This window comes from Neoarius graeffei, chromosome 19, assembly GCF_027579695.1.
Source record: "Neoarius graeffei isolate fNeoGra1 chromosome 19, fNeoGra1.pri, whole genome shotgun sequence".
Lineage (NCBI taxonomy): Eukaryota > Metazoa > Chordata > Actinopteri > Siluriformes > Ariidae > Neoarius > Neoarius graeffei.
In genome coordinates this window covers 51,671,119-51,683,540 of record NC_083587.1, presented here as the reverse complement: position 1 = coordinate 51,683,540, position 12,422 = coordinate 51,671,119, and the positions used below count along the sequence as shown (strand labels likewise).

At 40.0% G+C, this 12,422-nt stretch overlaps 1 pseudogene; it reads left to right on the top strand.

Annotated features, from left to right (window-relative positions):
- Positions 1 to 4,983: 4,983 nt before the first annotated feature.
- On the top strand, positions 4,984 to 10,195 carry LOC132867368 (coiled-coil domain-containing protein 127-like; annotated as a pseudogene).
- The last annotated feature ends 2,227 nt before the right edge of the window (positions 10,196 to 12,422 follow it).

Below are 12,422 nucleotides of genomic sequence, written 5' to 3'. Positions count from 1 at the left end.
GGACGCTTCAGCGGTTTTCTGCTCCCCCTGCTTACTTTTCCACCCTGGAGGTGGCTCCACGGACAACACTGCTTGGACGGTCACTGGAGTTTCGGACATGCATCATTTGTTGGAGAAAATAAAAAAACATGAGTCATCAAAGATTCACATAGGCAGCTGCCTGAAATTTTCCGCTTTTGGGAGAGTGAACATCGCTACACAACTGGATGAGGGCTACAGGCTAGCAGTTCGCCACCACAACGATGAGGTGAGCAAGAACAGGCACATATTAAACCGGCTCATCCAATGCGTGAGATTTTGTGGAGTGTTCGAGTTAGCTCTACGAGGCAAAGACGAAACTGAGGGCTCCAGTCACCGTGGTGTTTTTCTGGGTTTGGTTGACTTCGTGACTCACTCACACACACACACACACACACACACACACACACACACACACACACACACACACACGTCACAGAATCTGTTCACTTTTGATGTTTTCAATGTGCATTTTTATATTTGCCACACTTTGCTCTGAGAGTTAGCACTTTGCTAATATCCTTGGTAAATACCAGTAATTGCAAGATCTAAAGATCCACTCATCTATTTATTCAACTGCTATTGTTATGTTAGCCAACTATTTCCAATGTTTTGTTACAGTAAGTGCACTTTCCTGTTGTCCTTAAGTTGCACAGTCTGTAAAATTCTTGCTGGTCATGGAGTTTGAAGTACAAAATCTATTTACAGAACATTCTGTAGAACAGTACTTTCAAGATTGGCAAATAAATATGTATTATTTTTTAAAAATATGGTTTCCTTTCTTATTTAGTTGTTGAACATGTCTTTTATAAAGATATCATTCTTGGCTATTTCACATCATACAATATTGAAATAATGTGAATAGGGCGTAATTGGAATTGTTCATTGTGGAGCCAAACTGTTCTTCAATTGTGAATGTTGTTTGCAACTTTACACCACAGCCTATAGCTTAGGTAGCTACAGGGAAAAGATTTCTGTAATGTGCTGCCATCTAGTGGACAGAAGTGGCATGGAACTGTGATATGCAGAGAGAAAACAGAGTCAATAATGTCTGGCTACCTATAATGTACCCGTTGAATGAGTCACCTTGTGACATTATTGGATAAATTGCCCCTCCTAAGAAAATTTTCAGGACCCGCCACTGCCGTAGCGGGTAATTTGTGTGCGGGGAAGGACACATTAACAATTTGCATGTGTAGAATGGAATTTTCCACTCCAACAGTTAGAAGTTGATCGCGCTTCCATTTGCGGTCTTTCTGTCACGCAAGTGATCTGTTCGGACGTCATCACTGAAAAGGGGAGTTTTGACAGTTTTATTTTGTTTTAGTCTTGCAGTATAAGGCAATAGAATGTTTCTTTTTCATCTTACTTTCATATATCGTAGTGTTTGCGTATTTTTGGCCAATATTTTGCAACCATGGTCAATTTAGATCGAACTTTTGATCGAATCTACGGCCAGTCATTTTGCCCTGCCTTGCACTCCATCCGGTGCGGTAGTGATGTCCCGTTGCTCGCGCACCACAGCAGAGACCCGCGCGACCTTCAGCCGGTACAGTCGCTGTTCTTTTACCACCGCCGTTGTTCTCATCTTTTCGGTGTGTTCTTGATTTTTCCATCAAGGTTCCTGCGGGTCCTTAAAAAGTCTTAAATACAACTTTCGGTTTTCAAGGCCTAAAAACGTCTTAAATTGTTTGGAATGACTGGAATTTTCGAAAGGGAGGTATTAAATTTAATATTGGACTGAACAAGTGAAATGTCTCCATCCGGTTTGGGGTATTTTTTTAAACCGTAATTTTAAAAGTGACCAGCGTACCTTTTGGGGCAGCATTGGTTCTGTGCGTTCTGTGCATTCCGTAGATCAAGAACTAACGTTAGGAGGCTACTGGAGGAAGTGTGGTGTGGTGGTTGTGAAGACTGAGAGATACGCAGGTAGTTTGCGCAGGCGCGAGAAAGCATTGATAATTATGGGAAGATGTCTGTTTAATGACAAGTGGTTGAGGGATGACAAATACCCCCAAAATAAGGAGAAGAATCATTTGCGATAAAAAGCGCTGGATCGCACAAATATGTTTAAAGACGATAACGCAGCGCTGGGGACACGGCGGACTGGGAAACTGGTCTTTCACGGACACGAGGCGCCCGCGTGTGTGTGTGTTAGAGGTCAAGCGCTCCGGAGTGAAACGCAGGGGGGTTCGCGCATGCGCACAAGAGTCAGGTGGAAAATGGGGCTTATAGGAAATACTACTACTAATAATGATTAGCATCATTTTTTTACATAATTAACATTGTTTATTGTACTAAGTTTAATATAAATATATAAACAACCTTTATTTCAAAACTCAATTTAAAAGAACTCCAGAAAATACAATAATTCTAAATATAGTACAATATAAATAATTTGAACAAAGTTTTTTTAGTCTTATTACTTATCGTCTACAACAGTGGTTTTAATATAATAAGAATAATATTAACAACCACGAATAATAATTAGTAGTAATAGTAATTATTATTGATTATTAATCATTACTATTTATGAATTAGTGATTAATAAGTACTAGGGATTATTAAATGTTATAAAATTAAGTTATTAAAAATTATTACAAATAATTATTAAAAAGTAGTATTTGGTAGAATACAAACAAATACTCATGGATTATAGAAATTTTTTTTAAATAGTGAACATTGATATAAAATAACTGTACTACTAATAATAGCCTTTCGCCCGTAGTCAGCTGGGATAGGCTCCAGCTTGCCTGCGACCCTGTAGAAGGATAAAGCGGCTACAGATAATGAGATGAGATGATGAAAGGTGACAGTTGTTTTTCTGTGTTTAATGTAACGCTCTGATGATTGTATGACTGCATAAACAGGTTTATGCTTTTACCTGCTATAATGCAGAAGATACTCGAGAACTTCCTCAGCCGGCTGTATACTGTACGACACTCAGACTGATTTTGCTGTCGGACACAAAATGACACATCATCAAAGATAATCTTTGGGGATTGAAATAATGCCGGCTAAGGTTGTTCAGCTGGTTCTACTTGCCGTTTATTGTTTTCGTTTTTGAAATGATTCATGGTGTGTTCTCCAGTAAACACCAGTCTTCTCCTTGCTGCTACAGTAGTTCTGCAGCCCAAAACGCACGACTTTGCTTCAGCTGTTTGCATGTCTAACAGTTGCCATTGATGCACCCTGTTGTTCACCAATTGGGTGCATTCTTCTTAAAGTTAGTAAAAAAAACTATTGCAGAAAACAGTTTTAAGTTGTTGGATTTATCATTTTTTTTGCCATGGTACAGTCTTAATTTTTCCATTTAGAGGTCTTGAAAAGGTCTTAAAAGTCTTTAAATTTGTACTTGAAAAATGTGCAGATACCCTGTTCCATTGTGTCCTATTGTCCTATTTCGCCATATCAAATACCCAAAATGCATCATATTATTCATATTTAAGTGAATAATCAATTCAGTCATTATAACTTGGCATTTTTAACCCAAGCAATCAAAAAGAGGAAATTTATTCAATATTTTCACTCCTCTGTGAAGGAGGGGCTTTAATTCTTCATGATGTAGTTATTTTATATGGAAATCAATTTTACAAAAGCATTTGAATTGTAATAAAAAAAATGTTCCACAGTGGAGGCCAGATAAAGCAAGATACGATATTTATTCTTATTCAACATGACAAAAGAAACATTGAGTGTTAGGTAAATGCAAAAAAAAAAAGTAAAATTAGAAAATTTATTTTTTTACCATAATGTCCCAAATGAGAGACCGGTTTCTGAGACGGACCAAGCTCCTCATCACAGTTCATTTTAATTCGCAGATATGCAGTTAATGTGTCTGCAGCCATATTTTTTCTGTACTCAGTATGAATTTTCCTAACCAATGAAAAAGCCCTCTCACTATCTGCATTGCTTTATGAGTTAAACCCATAATAATAATTAATCTCGAGGCTGATTAACTTTATTTCATTTTATTAATTTAATTTCTACTATTGTTTAATTCTTATTATTTTTCTTCCCCAATTATTTTATGTAATTTTATTTTCTATTGTTTACTGTTCTGCTTTTACTTCTGTAAAGCACATTGAACTGCCACTGTGTATGAAATGTGCTATATAAATAAACTTGCCTTGCTATGTGGGAGGCACAGCAATGCAGTAAAAAGTTGTTTCAGCATTGGAAACCTGGCAACACCCAGAGCGGGTTTTACATCGAACACCTTTCCCCAATATACATCTATTATTTTCCTGGTCAATAAAAGAAAATCAGAGCACGGCAAACATGTAGATGTTGTTAAATTGCTTCCATCCCCTACTACACATTTTAGAGACAGGTTACCAACGGTCGTTACCACCATTACTCTTCATTCAATACTTTTCCAGTTTACTGACGACTGATGGTAGTAACGAGTGTTGGTCATCTGTGTCTACATATAATGTCTATCAGCAATTAAAATGTTTAGGGAAGCGAAACCAGAAATCGCCGGTTAACTACAGTTGCTGTTGTGGTTTTACAGTTGCAACTATAAAACCACATAAATTGAAAATAGTTCTGTTTCACTGGGCATATGGGCATATGTGTTTGAAAAAAAATAAATGGTGGATGCTAAGAAAATTCTCTCTGAGTAACGGAAAAAATCTCCGATACAAAACGTAATTTTCCCGTATGAAAATCAGTGTATGCCGCATTGGCCAAAAAATTGCATTTTCCCATACAAAATATGGGGAAACCGTATAACTTGACATGTATGGTGTTGTGCTTCAGTGCATAATGCTATAACATTCAGACCTGATATGCTGTTTTGCCCCAGCAGGTGTAATTTATCAACCAATCAAAGTGAAACATTATGAACCCTGATGGGGACAACTGAGCAAACTGTGTGCATGATCTGAAATGCATTTTTTTTTAATGTATTAAGAAACTTCAGAGTACCAGTGTCACAGTCTGACTGACTTTTAGTTGCAGATTATCTCCATGGACAACCTGAATGATCCTCCTGGATGGAATATAAGGCCAGTGCCACGTGAGGGTTCTGATGGAGGGAAATGGAACTACGCTCTGTTAGTCCCCATGCTCGGCCTTGCGGCTTTTCGTGAGTATCTTAGTAAAAGAATCCTTCTATGATCATGCAAAAGTTTGTTACTGGCATTACAGTGGCATGGCCCATGCTTGTACAAACCTCATTTCCAGAAAAGTTTCTAAAATGCAATAAAAACAAAAATTTGTGATTTATTAATTCACGTGAACCTTTATTTAATTGACAAAAGATCTGCAATAGTTTTACTGACCGACTTAATTGTATTTTGGAAATATAAAACAGTTAGAATTTGATGCCTGCAACACACTTTTAAAAAAAACAAAAACTTGGAACAGGCATTATTACTATTGTGTTACATCACTTTTTAATCGTATGGGATCTAATTGTTGTAGTTTTGCAATTGGAATTTTTGTCCATTCTTGCTTGATACAAGACTTCAGCTGCTCAACAGTCCGTGCTTGCCGTTGTCTGATTCTCCTCATCATGATGCGCCATACATTAGGAGACAGATCTGGACTGGCAGCAGGCCAGTCAAGCGCACGCACTCTGTCTACGAAGCCACGCTATTGTAGCCTATGCAGAATGAGGTCTAGGATTGTCCTGCTCAAATAAGCATGGACTTCCCAGGAAGAGACGTTGCCTTGAAGGCAACATATGTCTCTCTAAAATCCCAATATACGCCTCTGCATAAATGGTACCTTCGCACATATGCAACTTACTCATGCCACAGGCATTGATCCCCCCTCCAATAAAAAAAATCATCATCACAGATGCTGGCTTTTGCACCTTTCCCTGATAACAAACTGGATGGTCTTGTTCACCTTTGGCGGTTGAGAACTCGATGTCTGGTTTTCCCAAAAACAAACTGAAATGTAGACTCATCTGACCACAGCACATGCTTTCACTGTCTTTCGGTCCATCTGATACGAGTTCAGACCCAGAGAATTCTGGGTCATTTCTGCATAGAATTGACGACTGGCTTCCTCTTTGCGTAATACAGTTTCAGGTTACATTTCTGGGTGTAGCGGCAGACTCTGTTCAGTGACAACAGTTTTCTGAAGTACTCCCAAGCCCATGTGGCTATATTTGTCACGTTAGCATGATGGTTTCTCAGGCAGTACCATGTGAGGGCTTGAAGGTCACGCACATTCAACAGTAGTTTCTGACCTTGCCCTTTACGCACTGAGCTGTCTCTGAATTCCCTGAATCTTTGTAGATTTTGAAAGACCTAAATTCTCTGCAATCTTATGTTGAGAAATGTTCTTTTTGGACTTGACGAACAAATTTCTCATGAATTTTGGCACTAAGGAGTGAGCCATGACCCATCCTTGCTTGCAAATACTGAGCCTTTAGTGCACGCTCCTTTTACACCCAGTCATGATACCCTCAGCTGTTACCAATTAACCTGCTTATTGTGGAATCTTCCAGAATAGCGTTACTTGAATATCCTATAAACTTTTCAGTCTTATTTTGCCTCTGTCCCAACTTTTCTTTTTGAGTGTGCTACAGGCATCAAATTCTAACTTTGTTCATATTTACAAAACACAATTAAGTTCATCAGTAAAACTATTGAAAATCTTTTCTTTGTACTTTTGTCAGTTAAATAAAGGTTCACGTGAATTAACAAATCGCAGATTTTTCTTTTTATTGCATTTTGGAAAATATCTCATCTTTTCTGGAAATGGGGTTTGTATAAAATCTACTGAAGACATAAGATTTCAAAAAAGTTTCTTTCGTCATTAGATAAGTTTCTGTACTTGAACAGGTCATGCCATTTTATAATCAGCCAAACTGGAAATGCATTTTCACCTTCTTCTTTCACTTTCCCGAAGACTAACTTGGGCAGACCAACCCCAAACCACACCCTTTCATAACTCGGATGAGTCAGCCATCATATGGAGAGGATTTTGTGCCGGAGAGAAAAGAGTGACGCACAATACACAGACGGTATTGCTTTTCACTTTTGACATGAGAACTTGTCAAACTGAAAAGCACAGTCTTCTTTGTGTGACACCACTTTGTCTTCGGTGAAAGACAGTTAGCAGGGAATGTTTTCTTTTTTTTAAGAATTAAATACTGACTTTATTACATTATTATAATACATTTACTTCGAATGCAAGTCAGCATTTAATTCACTTTCATCACTGTATTGCAGTAGTGCCACACTGAAATGCAACCATTTATCCAATCATAGCCATAAGCTTTAGTCAGCAGCATGTTTGTTATCAAAGAAGGGGAGAAGAGCTTTTCATCTTTATATCTCTAAAACTATTAATTTGTTTTATTCAGTATTTTTGATGGGGAGGAACACATCAACCACTTGTGAAGCAAAAGAAGTAATCCACTGGTTTTAAATATACGTTATGTCCTTATTTCTCTTTGCTCTTCTCATATATATGTTATTTACCAGCTGGGAGGTCCGTATGGTGAAATACCGTGACTGAGGTCTTGAAAGTACTGAGTGAGGCCCTCTGGGCCGAGGTCAGTATTCAAGGCCGAGGTCACAGTATTTCACCATACAGACCGACCTTACGGCACGGTGGTGTAGTGGTTAGCGCTGTCGCCTCACAGCAAGAAGGTCCTGGGTTCGAGCCCTGGGGCCGGCGAGGGCCTTTCTGTGCGGAGTTTGCATGTTCTCCGCGTGGGTTTCCTCCAGGTGCTCCTGTTTCCCCCACAGTCCAAAGACATGCAGGTTAGGTTAACTGGTGACTCTAAATTGACCATAGGTGTGAAGGTGAGTGTGAATGGTTGTCTGTGTCTATGTGTCAGCCCTGTGATGACCTGGCGACTTGTCCAGGGTGTACCCCGCCTTTCGCCCGTAGTCAGCTGGGATAGGCTCCAGCTTGCCTGCGACCCTGTAGAACGATAAAGCAGCTAGAGATAATGAGATGAGATGAGACCGACCTTAAGCTGGTAAATAATATATTTATTTTTTTCTTTACCAAATTCTAACAGAAAACGAGAGCGCCCGAAAGGGAAAACCGAGCCGAGCTGCCATTTTGAATCTTCGTTCACGGCTGTAATGCAAATTGCTTTCTCCTCACTATACAAGTGCACTTCCATGACAGGAAAAAAACTACATTTTGCTGCCCATGTTGTCCCCTATTTATACAAATAGGAGTCATTCAGGATTCAGCCATGTTTTTGCTCGACGTTAGCAAGTTACAGGTTTTTAGCTTTCTCCTGAAATGTTTTCTTTTATTTTGTCTTCCTCAGGGTAGTAAAACTCCCTTTCACTGTGAACACTGTCGTTATCACTATCCATGACGTAAAATTAATGCTGTTTTGAATCCTCGTTCACAGCTGGAATGCAAATGGCTTCCTCCTCAGTATACAAGTGCACTCCCATGGCAGGAAAAAAAAACTACATTTTGCCGCCTATGTAGTCCCCTATTTATACAAATAGGAGTCATTCAGGATTCAGCCATGTTTTTGCTTGGCGTTAGCAAATTACAGGTTTTTAGCTTTCTCCTGAAATGTTTTCTTTTATTTCATCTTCATCAGGGTAGTAAAACTCGCTTTTGCTGTGAACACTGTCGTTATCACTATCCATGCTGTAAAATTAATGCTATTCTCCTGAGAAATGCGAAAATAAATGTTGACAAAAATTGCTACTATGTTTGCTGTTGTGAACGAGCGAGTTGCCAGAGGTCCGTAACTGGGGTCCGTGAAGTAGGATACCGACCCGCTCGCCAGGCAATCAGAGCGCAGGATGTGGACCACAAAAAAAAAAAATTTAACTTAATCCTTCTTATAAAAAGTTGCATATTAACTTCTTCATCCTGTCAGGTTGGATCTGGACACGTGAGTCGCAGAGGCAGATCCAAGAAGTTAAAAACCAGCTTGAGGGGCAAGTTGCTGCCATCGCCAAAGACCTGGAGCTCAAGTATAAAGATACGCTGATAGAGAACCGACGCACAACTGCCCTCCTGGAGCTAGACAAAGCGCATCAGCAGGTGGAGCACTACAAGAAGGCCATGGCCTCTCACAGCCAACATCTCATGGAGGAGCGTAAGCAGCTGCAGAAGGAACGTGAAGAGCTAGAGGACAAGAAGAAGCGTGCCCTGCAGACTGGAACAGCTGGACTGCTGCTTTATGAAGCTCTGCAACAGGAGCAAAAATGGCAGCAGAGAGCCCAGGTTTTGCTAAATGAACTGGAGTACCGGCTGATGGAGAGGCAGAGTGCCTTCTGTGCTCAAGGAACACAGGATGGTGATCGAGACAAATCTGCTGGTCAGAGTGGCCAGGGACCCAGTGGGGGTGGAATTGGGCCTGGAGAATGACATCAGGGACATTTTTAAAAATGATAGGCACTGCGCACAGATGTTGAATATGGACAAGAGGAAAAATGGGCAGCTGATGTGGCTGTATCTTAAATACTGGAGGCTGCAGGTTACACTGCAGAAACACAAGAGAGCAGAGGGCAGGTTGAAAGGGTCACTGTCTGATGTCAAGTCATCTTAGAAGGACATTTAGAAAATTATAATGCTTGTTTTGAACCCCCGGATCTGCCGATAGTGTGGGGAAGTTCTCATGGTTTGCACTCCTGCATATAGATATATGTAGACTGACAAAGTAAAAGAAACAATGGTGGCACCATGTTGCTGGTATCCACTTGTCCCCTTATAGTGAAGCATCTCTTCAAATCAATCCAAAGTTCTGCTAACTCATCACCTTTATCCTGTGATGAAACCTTCATCCACGATGACCCCATCTCCATCCACAGAGCGAAAGGTTGATAAAAAGCAAAATGATATAAATCATATGCTATGGCAATTTCAAGCCACTCAGACACCTTAGGGAGCTCTTGGACTGGCACATACCTCTGTCACACTGTGCTCTATTCCACCATCACCACACCATCATCAAAACACTATCTGAGGGAAAACCTTTTGGAAGAACAGTCATCATCATTCTGGTACATTTCCAGAGACTTGTAGAATCTATAATATGGTGCATCGAGGGTGTTTTGGTGGCTTATCATGACCCAACACCTTACTGAGTCTCCTTTAATTCGTCACCCATCTGTATGTTTCTTTAACTTTGTCTAGTCAAGCATATTAATGATGTTTTGGGGGATGGGACTACTAAACCTACTGACAATCATTTGAAAATAATAAAATAATGCTGCTTCTCTGAGTGCATAGTGCCTTTTCTGTTATTCAGCATGAAATTATAGTTGTTTTACATATTTGTTTTTTATTCCTACTGATGTAAAATCATCCCTATAATGATAATCTTTGAAAATATATAAATAAATAACTTTCATTCCAAATAAGTGGTCTGGGGTGGTTTGTTTGTTTATTTGTTTGTTTGTTTGAGTAAATTTTTTAACTTTGATTTTATTTTCTCTCTCTTTCTCTGACAGTTTATACACACTTGCTTTCTCAAACGCGACACACTTCATACTGCAGCATTATATAGAAGTTATATTTATGTATGGGATTACCCTATTATGACAGTTAAATGGTATTGTTTTCTATAATAAAATACAACGTAATATCACAAACATAAATAATAAGACTCAAAAATCCTTTTGGATGAAGAGAGATTTAAAATATTTTATTTTATTACCAAATAACACTGGGGGGGGCGGCACGGTGGTGTAGTGGTTAGCACTGTCGCCTCACAGCAAGAAGGTCCGGGTTCGAGCCCCGTGGCCGGCGAGGGCCTTTCTGTGTGGAGTTTGCATGTTCTCCCCGTGTCCGCGTGGGTTTCCTCCGGGTGCTCCGGTTTCCCCCACAGTCCAAAGACATGCAGGTTAGGTTAACTGGTGACTCTAAATTGACCGTAGGTGTGAAGGTGAGTGTAAATGGTTGTCTGTGTCTATGTATCAGCCCTGTGATGACCTGGCGACTTGTCCAGGGTGTACCCCGCCTTTCGCCCGTAGTCAGCTGGGATAGGCTCCAGCTCGCCTGCGACCCTGTAGAACAGGATAAAGCGGCTAGAGATAATGAGATGAGATGATGAAAGGTGACAGTTGTTTTTCTGTGTTTAATGTAACGCTCTGATGATTGTATGACTGCATAAACAGGTTTATGCTGTTACCTGCTATGATACAGAAGATACTCGAGAACTTCCTCAGCCGGCTGTATACTGTACGACACTCAGACTGATTTTGCTGTCGGAGACAAAATGACACATCATCAAAGATAATCTTTGGGGATTGAAATAATGCCGGCTAAGGATGTTCAGCTGGTTCTACTTGCCGTTTATTCTTTTCATTTTTGAAATGATTCATGGTGTTTTCTCCAGTAAACACCAGTCTTCTCCTTGCTGCTACAGTAGTTCTGCAGCCCAAAACGCACGACTTTGCTTCAGCTGTTTGCATGTCTAACAGTTGCCATTGATGCACCCAGTTGTTCACCAATTGGGTGCATTCTTCTTAAAGTTAGTAAAAAAAAAAAAACTATTGCAGAAAACAGTTTCAAGTTGTTGGATTTATCTTTTTTTTGCCATGGTACAGTCTTAATTTTTCCATTTAGAGGTCTTGAAAAGGTCTTAAAAGTCTTTAAATTTGTACTTGAAAAATGTGCAGATACCCTGTTCCATTGCGTCCTATTGTCCTATTTCGCCATATCAAATACCCAAAATGCATCATCTCATCTCATTATCTCTAGCCGCTTTATCCTTCTACAGGGTCACAGGCAAGCTGGAGCCTATCCCAGCTGACTACGGGCGAAAGGCGGGGTACACCCTGGACAAGTCGCCAGGTCATCACAGGGCTGACACATAGACACAGACAACCATTCACACTCACATTCACACCTACGCTCAATTTAGAGTCACCAGTTAACCTAACCTGCATGTCTTTGGACTGTGGGGGAAACCGGAGCACCCGGAGGAAACCCACGCGGACACGGGGAGAACATGCAAACTCCACACAGAAAGGCCCTCGCCGGCCCCGGGGCTCGAACCCAGGACCTTCTTGCTGTGAGGCGACAGCGCTAACCACTACACCACCGTGCCGCCAAAATGCATCATATTATTCATATTTAAGTGAATAATCAATTCAGTCATCATAACTTGGCATTTTTAACCCAAGCAATCAAAAAGAGGAAATTTATTCAATATTTTCACTCCTCTGTGAAGGAGGGGCTTTAATTCTTCATGATGGAGTTATTTTATATGGAAATCAATTTTACAAAAGCATTTGAATTGTAATTTAAAAAAAAAAAATGTTCCACAGTGGAGGCCAGATAAAGCAAGATACTATCTTTATTCTTATTCAACATGACAAAAGAAACATTGAGTGTTAGGTAAATGCAAAAAAAATAGTAAAATTAGAACATTTATTTTTTTTACCATAATGTCCCAAATGAGTGACCGGTTTCTGAGACGGACCCAGCTCCTCATCACAGTTCAT